At 41.3% G+C, this 14597-nt stretch overlaps 1 protein-coding gene across 1 annotated transcript in view; it reads left to right on the forward strand.

Annotated features, from left to right (window-relative positions):
- Window positions 1–14597, forward strand: part of STX12 (syntaxin 12) — a 190939-nt gene that overhangs the window by 50857 nt on the left and 125485 nt on the right. The window lies entirely within an intron of this gene.

The following is a 14597-nucleotide window of genomic DNA, read 5'->3' on the forward strand; positions in this document are numbered from 1 at the left end:
TAAATTGAAAGTAGGACACCAAAGTAAAAACCCTGTGGTGAGGGGGAAGGTGGACATGCGGCTTCCTGGGCCCCTAGGGGGTGGAGGTGGGTGAGTGGGATGGGACACAGTCTTTTGTTGGTGGGAATGGTGTTTATGTACACTCCTAGTAAAGTGTAGTCATATAAATCACTAGTTAATTAAAATGAGGGGGAAAATTAATTGTATGTCTCGAAGTTTTTAAAACACAGACTGAGTCTTTTTTATATCTAGGCTGTGTATTTGATATGTGGACTCTCTCAAAAGCCTAGACCAAGTAGATCAGAAACAACTAGTGGCACCGCTATATAAGATACTGGGTACTCGGGGGCCGGGCGGTGGCGCAGTGGGTTAAGCGCATGTGGCGCAAAGCGCAGGAACCGGCGTAAGGATCCCGGTTCGAGCCCCCGGCTCCCCACCTGCAGGGGAGTCGCTTCACAGGCGGTGAAGCAGGTCTGCAGGTGTCTATCTTTCTCTCCCCCTCTCTGTCTTCCCCTCCTCTCTCCATTTCTCTCTGTCCTATCCAACAACGAATTGCGTCAACAAGGGCAATAATAATAACCACAACGAAGCTACAACAAGGGCAACAAAAGGGGGGAAAAAAAAGATACTGGGTAGTATACAGCAAACCCTAACAAAAGGACTTTTCAAAGTTAACCCAATTACCAAATAATGTGATGATAACATTAACGATTCATTGTCTTTTTGAACCCTAAAACAGCAGGAACCTCACATCTCCACTATAGAGCCTATATTTCCCCCAGTCCTGGAACCTTAGAATAGGGCCCACTTTCCCGCATGCCTCTCCCAATCCATATCAAATAATATTGCATCTGCCGATCGCAACCTAACCAACGCAACGGTTGCCACCTCAACATGCTTCAGCTCAGACTGTGTCCAGAGACTACAGGTGTGGAATGACAACCCTTCAGCTTCATTACTCGGGTGAGACCTTTCCTTTCATAGTATTCTCTAATTCCATCCCAGGTGGATCACTTTCTAACAAAGTCCCAAAACCTAGATATAGACCAGGTTCTGTGAGAGAGAGCATATGTTCACACATATCCATAAACTAGTGCAAAATATATACCTGAAAGCAGAGGTACACTAAAGTTTGCAGTGAGTACCCCCACACACACACTTCCTCTCCACTATGCCAACCTTTGGGTCCATGATTGCTCAACAATTTGTTTGGCTTTGCATGTTAACTCTCTTTTCAGCCACCAGGTTCCAGATGCCATCAGGATGCCAGCCAGACTTCCCTGGACTGAAGACCCCACCAATGTATCCTGGAGCTCTGCTTCCCCAGAGACCCACCCTACTAGGGAAAGAGAGAGGCAGACTGGAAGTATGGATCGAACAGTCAACGTCCATGTTCAGCGGGGAAGCAATTACAGAAGCCAGACTTTCCACCTTCTGCAACCCACAATGACCTTGGGTCCATGCTCCCAGAGGGATAGAGAATGGGAAAGCTATCAGGGGAGGGGATGGGATATGGAGATTGAGTGGTGGGAATTGTGTGGAGTTGTACCCCTCCTACCCTATGGTTTTGTTAATTTTTCCTTTCTTAAATAAAAAATAAATTTAAAAAAATGTTTTCAGAGTCTCAAGAAAAAAAATCAGAAGCAAGCAAACTTATTTATTTATTTATTTATTTTGCCTCCAGGGTTATTGCTGGGGCTCAGTGCCTGCACTACAAATCCACTGCTCCTGGAGGCTATTTTTTCCATTTTATTGCTCTTGTTGTCCATATTACTATTGTCATAGATGTTGTTGCTGTTGGATAGGACAGAGAGAAATCGAAAGAGAAGGGGAGACAGAGAGGGGGAGAGAAAGACAGACACCTGGAGGCCTATGAAGTGACTCCCCTGCAGGTGGGGAGCCAGGGGCTCGAACCAGGATCCTTATGCCCGTCCTTGTGCTTCTTCCACCTGCGCTTAACCCTCTGGGTTACTGCCCAGCCCCCTTACCTATTCACTTCTAATGCAATCTTGTAATCACTTCTATCACCTAGACAACTGAATAGCCTCAGAAGAGGCTGATCTTTTCTCTTTTTAAAATAAACTTTTTAATTTTGTATTAATAGTTTGTTACAAGATTGTAAGATTATAACATATAGTTCCACATCACAGCCACCACCAAAGTTCTGTGTCCCACCCTCCTACCTCCTGAAGATAACCATCATAGTTCTCACAAGTCTTACAGTCTTCTTGCTTTTGTTTGAATTTTTTTGGAAAATTTGTGTAAATCAGATCTCTAGATTCCACATGACTGTAACCATCTGGTAGTTGTCTTTCATCTCTTTACTTATTTCACCAAGCATAATCACTTCCAGTTCCATCCATTTTGTCTCAAAGGACAAAAGGTATTCTATCTTTTTGGGTTTAATTGTAAATGAGTCCTTTTTTTAATTTTTTAATATTTATTTATTTTCCCTTTTGTTGCCCTTGTTGTTTTTAAATGTTGGTGTAGTTATTATTGTTGTTGTTGTTGATGTCGTCGTTGTTGGATAGGACAGAGAGAAGTGGAGAGAGGAGGGGAAGACAGAGAAGGGAAAAGACAGACACCTGCAGACCTGCTTCAAAGGTAGGGAGCTGGAGGCTCCAACCTGGATCCTTATACTGGTCCTTGAGCTTTGCGCCACGTGCGTTTAACCCTCTGCGCTACCACCTGACTCCCAGGTTGAGTCTTTTATTTCCTTTCCCTCTGACTCCGTCTGTATACAGAAATGTCACAGATTTATGTGTACTGATTTTGTATACTGCTACTCTACTTGTTATTTCCAGTAGTTTGGAAGTCTTTTGGGTTCTCTAGGTATAATACCATGTCATCAGCAAATAGTGACAGTTTGATTTCTACTTTTTCAATCTGTATACCTTTGATATCTTTCTTGTCTGGTTGCAGTGGCAAGGACCTCAAGAACTCTGTTGAATAACAGTGGAGACAGTGGACATCCTTGTCTGGTTCTAGGGGAAAAGCTTTCAGTTTTCCCCATTGAGAATATTAACTGTAAGTTTTTGTAAATGGTCTTTATTATGTTGAGGATGGTCTTTTTTTTCTTTTTTGCCTCCAGGGTTATTGCTGGGGCTCGGTGCCTACACTACGAATCCACTGCTCCTCGAGGCTATTTTTCCCTTTTGTTGCCCTTGTTGTTTATCATTGTTGTTGTTATAATTATTGTTATTGCTACCATTGTTGTTGAATAGGACAGAGAGAAATGGAGGAGGGGTAGACAGAGAGCGGGAGAGAAAGACAGACACCTGCCTCACTGCTTGTGAAGTGACCCCCTGAAGGTGGGGAGCAGGTGGTTCTAACTGGGATCGTTAGCCGGTCCCTGCGCTTGTCACCACCTGTGTTTAACCCACTGTGCTACTGCCCGGCCCCCAGGAATGGTCTTTTTATTATTATTATTACCTTTTATTGCCCTTGTTTTTATTGTTGTTGTAGTTATTATTGTTGTTGTTATTGATGTCGTTGTTGTTGAATAGGACAGAGAGCTATGGAGAGAGGAGGGGAAGACAGAGAGGGGGAGAGAAAGATAGACACCTGCTTCACCGCCTGTGAAGCGACTCCCCTTCAGGTGGGGAGCCAGGGAACCCAGATCCTTACTCTGGTCCTTGTGCTTTGCTGCCACCTGCGCTTCGCTGGCTGCACTAGACTCCCAGGAATGGTCTTTCTATTCCCAGTTTCTAGAGGGTCTTTTTCATAAATGGGTGTTGGATGTTGTTGAATGCTTTTTCAGAGTCAATTGATATGACCATTTGATTTCTATCTTTCTTCTTGTTGTATGATAAATTACATTTATTGATTTGCAGATGTTAAACCATCCCTGTTTTCCAGGGATGAATCCCACTTGTCTTTAGTGAATATTTCTTGATATGTTGTTGGATTTGAACTTCCAACACTATGTTGGATAGTGTTGGTTGAATAGTGTTGAATAGTAATGGTGATAGTGGGCAGCCCTGTCTAGTACCTGATCTGAGTGGAAATGCTTCCAGTTTTTCACCATTGAGTATGATGTTGGCTGTAGGTTTGCTATATATAGACTCCACTATCTTGAGGTATTTTCCATCTATTCCCATTTTTTGTAGTGTTTTGATCATAAAGGGATGTTGTATTTTGTCAAAGGCTTTCTCTGCATCTATTGATATGACCATGTGGTTTTTGGTCTTGCTTTTGTTGATGTGGTGGATCACATTGATTGATTTACGTATATTAAACCAACCTTGCATGCCTGGGATAAACCCCACTTGGTCATGATGAACAATCTTTTTGATATACTGCTGTATCCGGTTGGCTAGAATTTTGTTCAATATTTTAGCATCTATGTTCATCAGGGATATTGGTCTGTAGTTTTCTTTTTTGGTTGTGTCCCTGTCTGCTTTTGGTATCAGGGTGATGTTGGCTTCATAGAAGCTAGCAGGGAGTATTCCAGTGTCTTCAATCTTCTGGAAGACTTTTAAAAGTAGAGGTATTAGTTCTTCTTTGAAGGTTTTGTAGAATTCATTTGTAAAACCATCTGGTCCAGGACTTTTATTTTTGGGAAGATTTTTGATAACTGTTTCAATTTCATTAGCTGTGATGGGCCTGTTCATGTTATCCACTTCCTCTTTACTTAGTTTTGGAAGTTGGTAGGTATCTAGGAAATCATTCATTTCTTCCAGGTTCTCTAGCTTGGTGGCATATAGTTGTTCATAGAAGCCTCACATGATATGTTTAATTTCTGCAGTGTCTGTTGTGATATCTCCTCTTTCATTTACTATCCGATTTATTTGGATCTTCTCCCTTTTTTGTTTTGTGAGTCTGGCTAAAGGTTTGTCGATTTTGTTTACTCTTTCGCAGAACCAACATTTACATTCATTGATCTTTTGTATGGTTTTCCTATTCTCAATGTTATTTATTTCTGCCCTAACTTTAGTAATTTCTGTCCTTTTGGTTGCTTTAGGATTCCTTTGTTGTTCTTCTTCTAGGTCTTTGAGATGTGCAATCAGGCTGTTTATTTGTGCCTTTTCTTGTTTCCTAATGTGTGTTTGTATAGCTATGAACTTCCCTCTTAGGACTGCTTTAGCTGTGTCCCAAATATTTTGATAGCTTGTGTCTTCATTTTCATTGAACTCTCGAAACATTTTGATTTCTTCCTTGATTTCCTTTTTGACCCAGAAGTTGTTAAGAAGTGTAGTGTTGAGCTTCCACATTTTGGGACTGTTACTAATCTTTTGTTGATTGTTAAGTGTTAGTTTAATTCCACTGTGGTCTGAGAAGATGCTTGGGATGATTTCAGTGCTCTTGAATAGGCTGATGCTGTCTTTGTGGCCTAACATATGGTCTATCCTTGAGAATGATCCATGTGGATTTGAGTAAAATGTATATTCCAGTTTCTTGGGATGAATTACTCTGAAAATGTCCAATAGTTCTAGTTTATCTATCTCTTCATTTAGCTCCAATATGTCTTTACTGATTTTCTGCCTGGATGATCTGTCAAGTTGAGATAGTGGGGTGTTGAAGTCCCCTACTATGATTGTGTTACTGTTAATATATTGCTGTAGCTCTTTCAGTAGAAGTTTGATGTATTTAGATGGCTTCTCATTGGGTGCATAGAGGTTAATAATTGTTAAGTCCTCTTGATTGACTGTTCCTCTGAGCATTAAGTAGTGTCCATTCCTATCTTTTTTAATCTTATCTATTTTGAAGTCTATCATGTCAGATATGAGAATAGCTGTTCCTGCCCTTTTTTGTGGGCCATTGGCTTGAATGATAGTTTTCCATCCTTTCACTTTAAGTCTGTGTTTGTCTTGTTGTGTTAGGTGAGTTTCCTGTAGACAACATATTGTTGGGTTGTATTTTCTGATCCATCTTCCTACTCTGTGTCTTTTAATAGGTGAATTCAGGCCATTCACATTTATTGATATCAAAGATTGAAGATATTTTAAGGCCATTCTTGTAGAGTTTTAGAGTGTTCTGGTAGATGTCCTATTTGTGGTGGTCTGGTTGTTTATAGGAGACCTTTCAGAACTTCTTTCAGGGCAGGCTTGGTGATGGTTGCTTCCTTCAACTGTTGCTTGTCTGAGAAGGTTTTGATGCTTCCATCTAGTCTGAATGACAATCTAGCAGGATATAGTATTCTTGGCTGAAAGCCTTTCTCATTGAGCACTCGATAGATATCTTGCCATTCTCTTCTGGCCTGTAGTGTTTGTTTGGAGAAGTCTGCTGCTAATCTTATGGGTTTTCCTTTGTAGGTGACTCTTTGTTTTTCTCTTGCAGCCTTGAGGATCCTTTCTTTATCCTTATTCCTTTCCATTCTAAGTATGACATGTCTTGGTGTCTTTAGGTCTGGGTTAATTCTGTTTGGGACCCTCTGGGCTTCTTGAATCTTTATGTCTTTGGTATTGTCTAGACTAGGGAAGTTTTCAGCTATTATGGCCTGGAGAATGCTTTCTTCCTCTCCTTCTCTTTCTTCCTCTGGTAAGCCAATAATGCATATATTGGTTCTTTTGTAGTCATCCCATAGGACTCTGTTGTTGTTTTCAGCATCTCTTAATCTCTTTTTGAGATCTCTTACTTCTTTTTTAGTTGTCTCTAATTCATCCTCAATCTTGCTAATTCTGTCTTCAGCCTCGTAGATTCTATTCTCTCTGCCCTCTGCTGCTTTCTGGAGTTCATCTGTTTTGTTGCCCTGCTCTGATACTGTTTTAGCTTGTTCAGCTAGTTGCCTTCTTAGCTCAGTGATTTCAGCTTTCAGCTCTCTAATAACCATGAGATAATTAGAATTTTCTTCCATATTCTCATTTGTTGTTCCTGCATTTCTGATTACAATTTTTTCAAATTCTTTACTCACTCCTGTTATTATTTCCTTAGCTAATGTTTGGATGTTGAAATCGTTATTTTGTGCTTCACCCTCTGGAGGACTTTTAGCTGGACTCTTGTCCTGGTTCGAGTCTCCAATATTTTTTCTTGTTGTTTTAACCATTTTATATATTATGTTATGAGTTCCCTTTATCAGTACTTTTCAAATTATTGATCACTATTGCCTGGATTGACTTGTGTCTATGTAATTTAATTAAAGGGTTTACCGTTGTGGAAGTTAACAGTTTTTTTTCAATCCCTGAGTTGGAGCTCAGTGGTGTAAAAGCCTCTTTTTTTTCTTCCCTGTAGGCTATGGGTGCCTGAGGGCTTTTAAACTATCAATAGGCTTCTTCGCTTAATCACTGACTCCTGACCAAGAGATAAAGCTGGGTGTGGCAGAGATAATCCAGTGGTTATGCAAAGAGACTTTCACAGCCCCTCAGCTATGCCAAGGAGGTATAGGTCTTCTCCTGAGTTTCCCGGTTAGATCTCTGTCCCCTGATGTCCCTCCCTGTTGCTGCTCCAGATTCTGAGGGTAGTAGCAATGTAGACTTAGAGTTGCACTTGGTGAGTCTCTGGGGAGTCCTCTCCTCCCTTCAGCTGTCCCCTTGTTGGTGGAGCAGTCTGGAGCTGGTGTCTCCACTGATAAACTGCTGAATGTTAGCAGTCACTTAATCTCTCCTTAGGCCCCTCTCTCCTCTCTGTCACCAGCCACGCGTGTTTGTACTCACTGGTGATTTACTGGGTTCCTGTGGTCATTCTAGTCCTGTCTTGTTTCGGTCCGGGTGGTCTCCTTTGGTATTCCTAGTTGATCCGGGAGAGGAGAGGAGAGGAGAGAAAGCGATCTGCTGCTCGTAGCTCCGCCTCCGGAAGTCGAATCCCTGTTTTGTGGTTATCATGAAAATTGTGTCTAAAAGTCTTTTTAAAGTTAACCTTAAAAAAAAAAGGCCATCAGGGAGTTGGGCAGTAGCGCAACGAGTTAAGCGCAGGTGGTGCAAAGCCCAAGGACCTGCGTAAGGATCCCGGTTTAAGTCACTGGCTCCCCACCTGCAGGGAAGTCACTTCACAGCAGTGAAGCAGGTCTGCAGGTGTCTATCTTTCTCTCCCCTCTTTCTCTTCCCCTCCTCTCTCAAATTCTCTCTGAACTATCCAACAACAACAACATCAAAAGCAACAACAATAATAACTACAACAATAAAACAAGGGCAACAAAAGCGAATAAATATTTTAAAAAAAAGCTTCTGCACAGCAAAAGAAACCACCACCCAAAGAGACCCCTTGCAGAATGGGAGATCTTTGCATGCCATACATTAGACAAGAGGTTAATAACCAAAATACACAAAGAGCTCACCAAATTCAACAACAAGAAAACAAATGGCACCATCCAAAAATGGGAAGAGGATATGAACAGAATATTCACCACAGAAGAGGTCCAAAAGTCAGACATATAAAAAAAATGCTCCAAGTCATTGTAAGAGAAATGCAAACATAGACGATGAGATACTTTACTCCTGTGACAATGTCATATATCAGAAAAGGTAGCAGCAACAAATGCTGGAGAGGTTGTGAGGTCAAAGGAACCCTCCCCTCCTGCACTGGTAGTGGGAATATCAATTGGTCCAACCTCTGTGGAGAGCAGTCTGGAGAGCTCTCAGAAGGCTAGAAATGGACCTACCCTATGACCCTGCAATTCCTCTCCTGGGGATATATTGTAAGGTACAAAACATACCCATCCAAAATGATTTGTTTATACTTATGTTCATAGCAGCACAATTTGTAATAGCCAAAACCCGAAAGCAACCCAGGTGTCCAACAACAGATGAGTGGCTGAGCAAGTTGTGGTATATATACACAATGGAATACTACTCAGCTATTAAAAATGGTGATTTCACCTTCTTCGCCTAATCTTGGATGGAGCTTGAAGAAATCATGTTAAATAAGACAGAAACAAAAGGATGAATATGGGGTGATCTCACTCATAGACAGAAATTGAACAAGATCAGAAGGGAAAACACTAAGCAGAACTTGGACTGGAGTTGGTGTATTGCACCAAAGTAAAAGACTCGGTGGGAGTGAGGGCTCAAGTCCTAAACATAATGGCAGAGGAGGACCTAGTGGGAGTTGAATTGTTATGTGGAAAACTTACACATATACAAACTATTGTATTTTACTGTTGACTGTAAACCATTAATCCCCCAATAAAATTTTTTTAAGTTAGAATTCCTTTGCTTCTTTTCATGTGGTACTCGTCTTGGTAATTCTTGCAAGGTAGGTTTGGTAGTGACAATTCCTTTAGTTTCTGAATGTTTGAAAAGATCTTTATTTCTCCTTTATATTTGAAGGATAATTTAGCAGGATACAAAATTTGTGGATGGCAATTCTTATCTTTTAATATTTTGAATATGCCATTCTACTCCCTCCTTGCCTCTAGGGTCTGTGATTAAAAGTCTGATGAAAGCCCACTGGTTCTACTTTTGTATATTTATCTTCCTTTCCCTGGAAACCTGTAATACTTTTACCTTGTTCCTGTTTTGGATAGTTTTACAATGATGTGTTTTGGTGTGTGTCATTTTGGATTCAAGAATTTAGGTATGTATTCACCTTCTTGGATTTCTATAGTTTGAACATTGCACAGACATGGAAACTTTTCTACTAGATTTTTTCCGCTTTTGTTGCCCTTGTTTTTTTTTTTATATAATTGTGGTTATTACTATTGTTATTGATGTCATTGTTGTTGGACAGGACAGAGAGAAATGGAGAGAGGAGGGGAAGACAGAGGGGCAGAGAAAGACAGACACCTGCAGACCTGCTTCACTGCTTGTAAAGCGAACCCCCTGAAGGTGGGGAGCCGGGGGCTTGAACTAGGATCCTTGTGCCAGTCTTTGCTCCTAGTGCCCTGTGCACTTATCCCACTGCGTTACCGCCCTACCCCCCCCCTAATATTTCTTTAAATATGTTCTCTTCTCTCTTCTTCTTCCTCAGGGATCCCAGTAACTTTGATGTTCATCTTTCTGATGGAGTCTGCTATTTCGTAGAGAAGTGCTTCATTTTTCCTAAACCTTTCCTTTCCAAGAGTTTTAAGTTCACAATGTGTGTTAGTTGTGTCTTCTAGCATTGATATTCTCTCCTCCACCTGATTAAGTCTATTTATGAGGCCTCTTACCTCAATCTGAACTACATCCAAAATGTCCTTTAGGCCATGCAGTTGTTTGGATTTTTTTTCTTTGTAATTTTTTAGTAAAATGATCAGAGTTCTTGAATTTTAACTCTAGTTTCTTGAGTTGACATATGAGTTTTCTGAACTCATCTCCATCATTTTTTATAGATTTGTGTCTGTCTGTCATTTGAAGTTTCTGTCATTGCTGTCTGAATTTCTCAGTTTCTGCATAGGGTATGGTTTTCATTGTGCCAGCAAGAGGTACTGTGGCTAAGGTGTTCAATTTCCCTGCTTATATATCTTGGTGGTGAGGGGAGATTTGATCCTGAGTTACCAGGTCAGGTCAGTGTCCTTGATGTCAATACGGGTCTTCCTGCTGTTGTTCCAGTTTCCTTTGGGCAACATCAACTCAAGAAGTCACAGTTGGGAGTGGGGCGGTAGCGCAGCGGGTTAAGCGCAAGTGGCGCAAAACGCAAGGACGGGTGCAAAGATCCCGGTTCGAGCGCCTGGCTCCCACCTGCAAGGAAGTCGCTTCACAGGCGGTGAAGCAGGTCTGCAGGTGTCTCTCTTCCTCTCCCCCTCTCTGTCTTCCCCTCCTCTCTCCATTTCTCTCTGTCCTATCCAACAGCAACAACAATAATAACTACAACTATTTAAAAAAAAAAGTCAAAGTTGTAAATGGGTGGGTTTTTACGTGATTTTTTTTTTTAGCTGTTTCTTAAACACAGAAGTGGTGCACCTCAGCCACCAATCTCCCTATTTGGTGCCAGGCATCTCTGAGCACCAGTTTTTAATCCTAGGAATAGCTCCCTAATTCCATTTCTTTTTTTCCCCCCTCCCCAACTCCATTTCTATCCATTTCTACATCCACAAAGCTTCCCTTATGCAGGTAGTGGCTGGGAGTTTGAACCTAGTTTCTCATGGATTATAAAGTTTATGCCATAAAGTAATGAGCCATCTCTTTCCCCCCCTCCTCCTGTTTCTTAAAAACGCCAAACAACATTTCACTTCAAGGTCTTCTACCAGAACATTACAGGATAAGTCATATGGTTAATTCTAACTTGATCTTTGGTTATTGGTATCTCAGAAAATTTTCCCCCTTTTCTATTCAAATAACAGCCTCTACCTTCTCCCCTGTTCCAACATCTATCCCTACTGTATGTCTTTTAATTCACAATCCTTGCTTTTTGGTTACCATGAGTCTGTTGATTTCACAAGCGTAGGATTATATCTTTTTTTAAAAAAATAAATCTTTTATTTTTAATTTGATAGGACAGAGAGAAATTGAGAGTGAAGGGGAAGTTTCACCTGTGAAACTTCTCTTCTGCATTTGGGGATTGGGGTTTTGAACTTGCATCCTTATGCTTGGTAATATGTGAGCCAAACCAGGTGGACCACCTCCCAATCCCTAATATCTGTTTTATACTCCTACTGCATAAGCTGAAAACCAGCACATAATAAATACAGTACAAATATACTGAGTGAGGCAGAGGGTAGGTAACATAATGGTTATGCAAAAGAGACTCTCATGCCTGAGGCTCCAAATATACTGAGTGAATGGATTAGTTAGCTTTGCACTAGGTATAAAGGATACAGAGGACCCAGCTAGTTCTTTGAGGGTGGGTGAATCAGCCCTGTGGAAGCGCTCTTACCTCCAGATATAGTCTTTTTCTTTCTGTAATTCCAGTCTAATGGGTATAAAACAAATCAGTAAGCGTTTGCAAAACTAAGTATATAGTAGAGATCAGAATTGGAAACAGTAGTAACATAGATCCCTGAACTCCAGGTTGGGGTATTTGTGTGAATAGGAGAGGTTATGTCTACATGATTCAGGGCACCAGCATCAACTTCGAAGAAAGTAGGGGGAAAAAAAAATCCAAGTGAGACTGTTACAGACTCCTTGCTTAGCTTTGGGACTTCTGAAAGGCCCCAGTCTGGGTTCTGCTGGATCCAAGTGAAGGTGTTAAGAGACCCCTGAATAATATGCTTGTTACTTATTGATACGTTGGTGATTTCTCTGCTGAGCTATTTTCCTAATTACTAAGAAGCTATGTATAGAACAAAAGGAATGCTGACCACTTACAGTCTCTCATATCCCCCCTCTAGCTATGAATCCTGTTCTCTGACAAACATCTGGTGCGTGTCTTAAACTAATGAGCAGTTTGGGTCAACACTCCCACCCTATCCCCCAGGCAAAAGGCCTAAAGCTGCATACTGAGGCAAACACCACCACCCCTCACAGATCATGGAATGCATGATGTAGAGATAATACTTACTGTGTAGCCAGAGGATTACATCACAGTGCCATGGTGGTCTTGCAATAACTGTCTTGTTTTGTGTACCCCTGCAAAAATGCTTTTGATATTTCTTGTTCTATGCTCTGATGCAATACAAACTTTTGTCAATAAATACCCCATTGGAGTCCTGGATGGGATCACACACACTTAACACAGCCCACTGCAGGTTGGGTGTCTGTGTTTGTGTCCATCTTTAGACCTCTTCATTTCACCAGCAAGGGTGTCTGAAGTTTATCTTCCAACCCTGAGACTCAACTAGGCACAAGGTCCTGGCTTCTGATCCTTGATATCCAGTGCTAAATTTCTATATATATATATATATATATATTTATTTATTCACTTTTGTTGTCCTTAGTTTTTTTATTGTTGTAGTTATTATTGATGTCGTCGTTGTTGGATAGGACAGAGAGCAATGGAGAGAGGAGGGGAGAGAAAGAGAGACACCTACAGACCTGCTTCAGCGCCTGTGAAGTGATTCCCCTGCAGGTGGGGAGCCGGGGGCTTGAACCGGGATCCTTACACTGGTCCTTGTGCTTTGCACCACGTGGGCTTAACCCACTGCGCCACCACACATTCTTTATGAATGTAAAGCTTGTATTCACACTGTTTCCAAACATGAACACAGAAACATGTCAAGAAAATATTCAGTTCTTCCAAGTAAAAGAATCTAGATATTCTGATAAGAACACTTATACACACAATTGAAAACAAGGCTTTTCCTGGAAAAATCGTACTCCATAGGTGTAAAATTTAACCTTTTTAAAGCAAACAATTGAGTACTGGGAGATAGTTCACCAGGTAGTAAGTTAACCTTGTCTTGCCAGAGGAACGGGTGTTAGCCCAGGCCCACACATGGGAGCGCCTTAGAACTCATAAGGAGGTGGGGTGCTGTGAGTGTTTCTCCCTCTATCTGCAACTGAATTTAAAAAATTTCTTTATGTATTGGCTAGAGGAAGAGCGTAATCAAGAAGGAAGGGGAAAATAAAGAGCAAATGAAAAAGAAAAACACCTCCAGTACTGCTTCACCCCCTATGCACACACCAGGTAATTCCCCCACCCCCAAGGTAGAAACCCTGGGCTTGAACCTAGGTCCTGTGTATTCTACAGGAAGTATCACCACCAATCCCTGAAATTGTTTTCTTTTAATTTTTAAAAAGATTTTATTTATTTATTAATGAGAAATATAGGAGGAGACAGAAAGAGCCAGGCATCACTTTGGCACATGTGCTACCAGGGATTGAACTCAGGACCTCATGCTTGAGAGTCCGATGCTGTATCCACTGCACCACCTCCTAGACCACCCTGAAATTTTTTAAGTCAGTTGGAACAGTGAAACTGCAAGTGCACGAAGTTGAGAAGCTGCAAAGTAACTAATAATGTGAACTATTTACCAGTATCCCTAGTTAGTTCTGTAGTGGTAGGAAACCTTTTTGGTGTTGAAGATGTGAATGAAATGTGTATATTTACTGTTAATTTAGAGCCATATTTATGAAACAGTAGCTTTGCACCTCCTCTCAAAATTAACAAGTGGTTGGCAGTTGGTGCTTTTGCACTTTGGTACCTCTCTTTAGTTCCAAAACATTTCCCTTACCCGTTAAACATTCCCCCCCACCAGCCACACCCAACACTGTTGATCTTCCCAACAACCCATCTGTACAATTGAGGAAGCGAGTCTCTGAGAAGTTTAGAAGTTCAAGGTTGCACAGCTAATAAAAGTGGAGCAGTGATTCAGAAACTTCAAGGTTGTTCTAACTGCAGAGCCTACACCTGTAGGCTTGTCTTTGACAAGCCCAGAAGAGGAGGTTGGCTTTCAAACAATGAAGTTTGTTGGGGCAGGGTTCTGGAAGTCACAAGTATGCCTTCAATTGTAAATAAATAAATAAATAAATAAATAAATAAATAAATAAATAAATAAATAAATAAATAAATAAAATTAGGGGTCCGGCGGAGCGCAGTGGGTTAAGCCATGTGGCACGAATCCCAAGGACCAGCGCAGGAATCCCCGCTTCGAGGCCCCGGACCCTCCCCTGTAGGGGGTCGCTTCACAAGCGGTGAAGCAGGTCTGCAGGTGCCTTTCTCTCCCCGTCTCTGTCTTCCCCTCCTCTCTAGATTTCTCTCGGTCCTAATAACAACACCGGCAACAACAATAATAACAACAATAACAAGGATAAACAAGTGCAATAAGGGGGAAAATAGCCTCCAGCAGCAGTGGATTCCTAGTGCAGGCACCCAGCCCCAGCAATAACCCTGGAGGAAATAAATAAATAATTAATTAAAATTTA

Source organism: Erinaceus europaeus, chromosome 13 (genome assembly GCF_950295315.1).
Source record: "Erinaceus europaeus chromosome 13, mEriEur2.1, whole genome shotgun sequence".
Classification (NCBI taxonomy): domain Eukaryota; kingdom Metazoa; phylum Chordata; class Mammalia; order Eulipotyphla; family Erinaceidae; genus Erinaceus; species Erinaceus europaeus.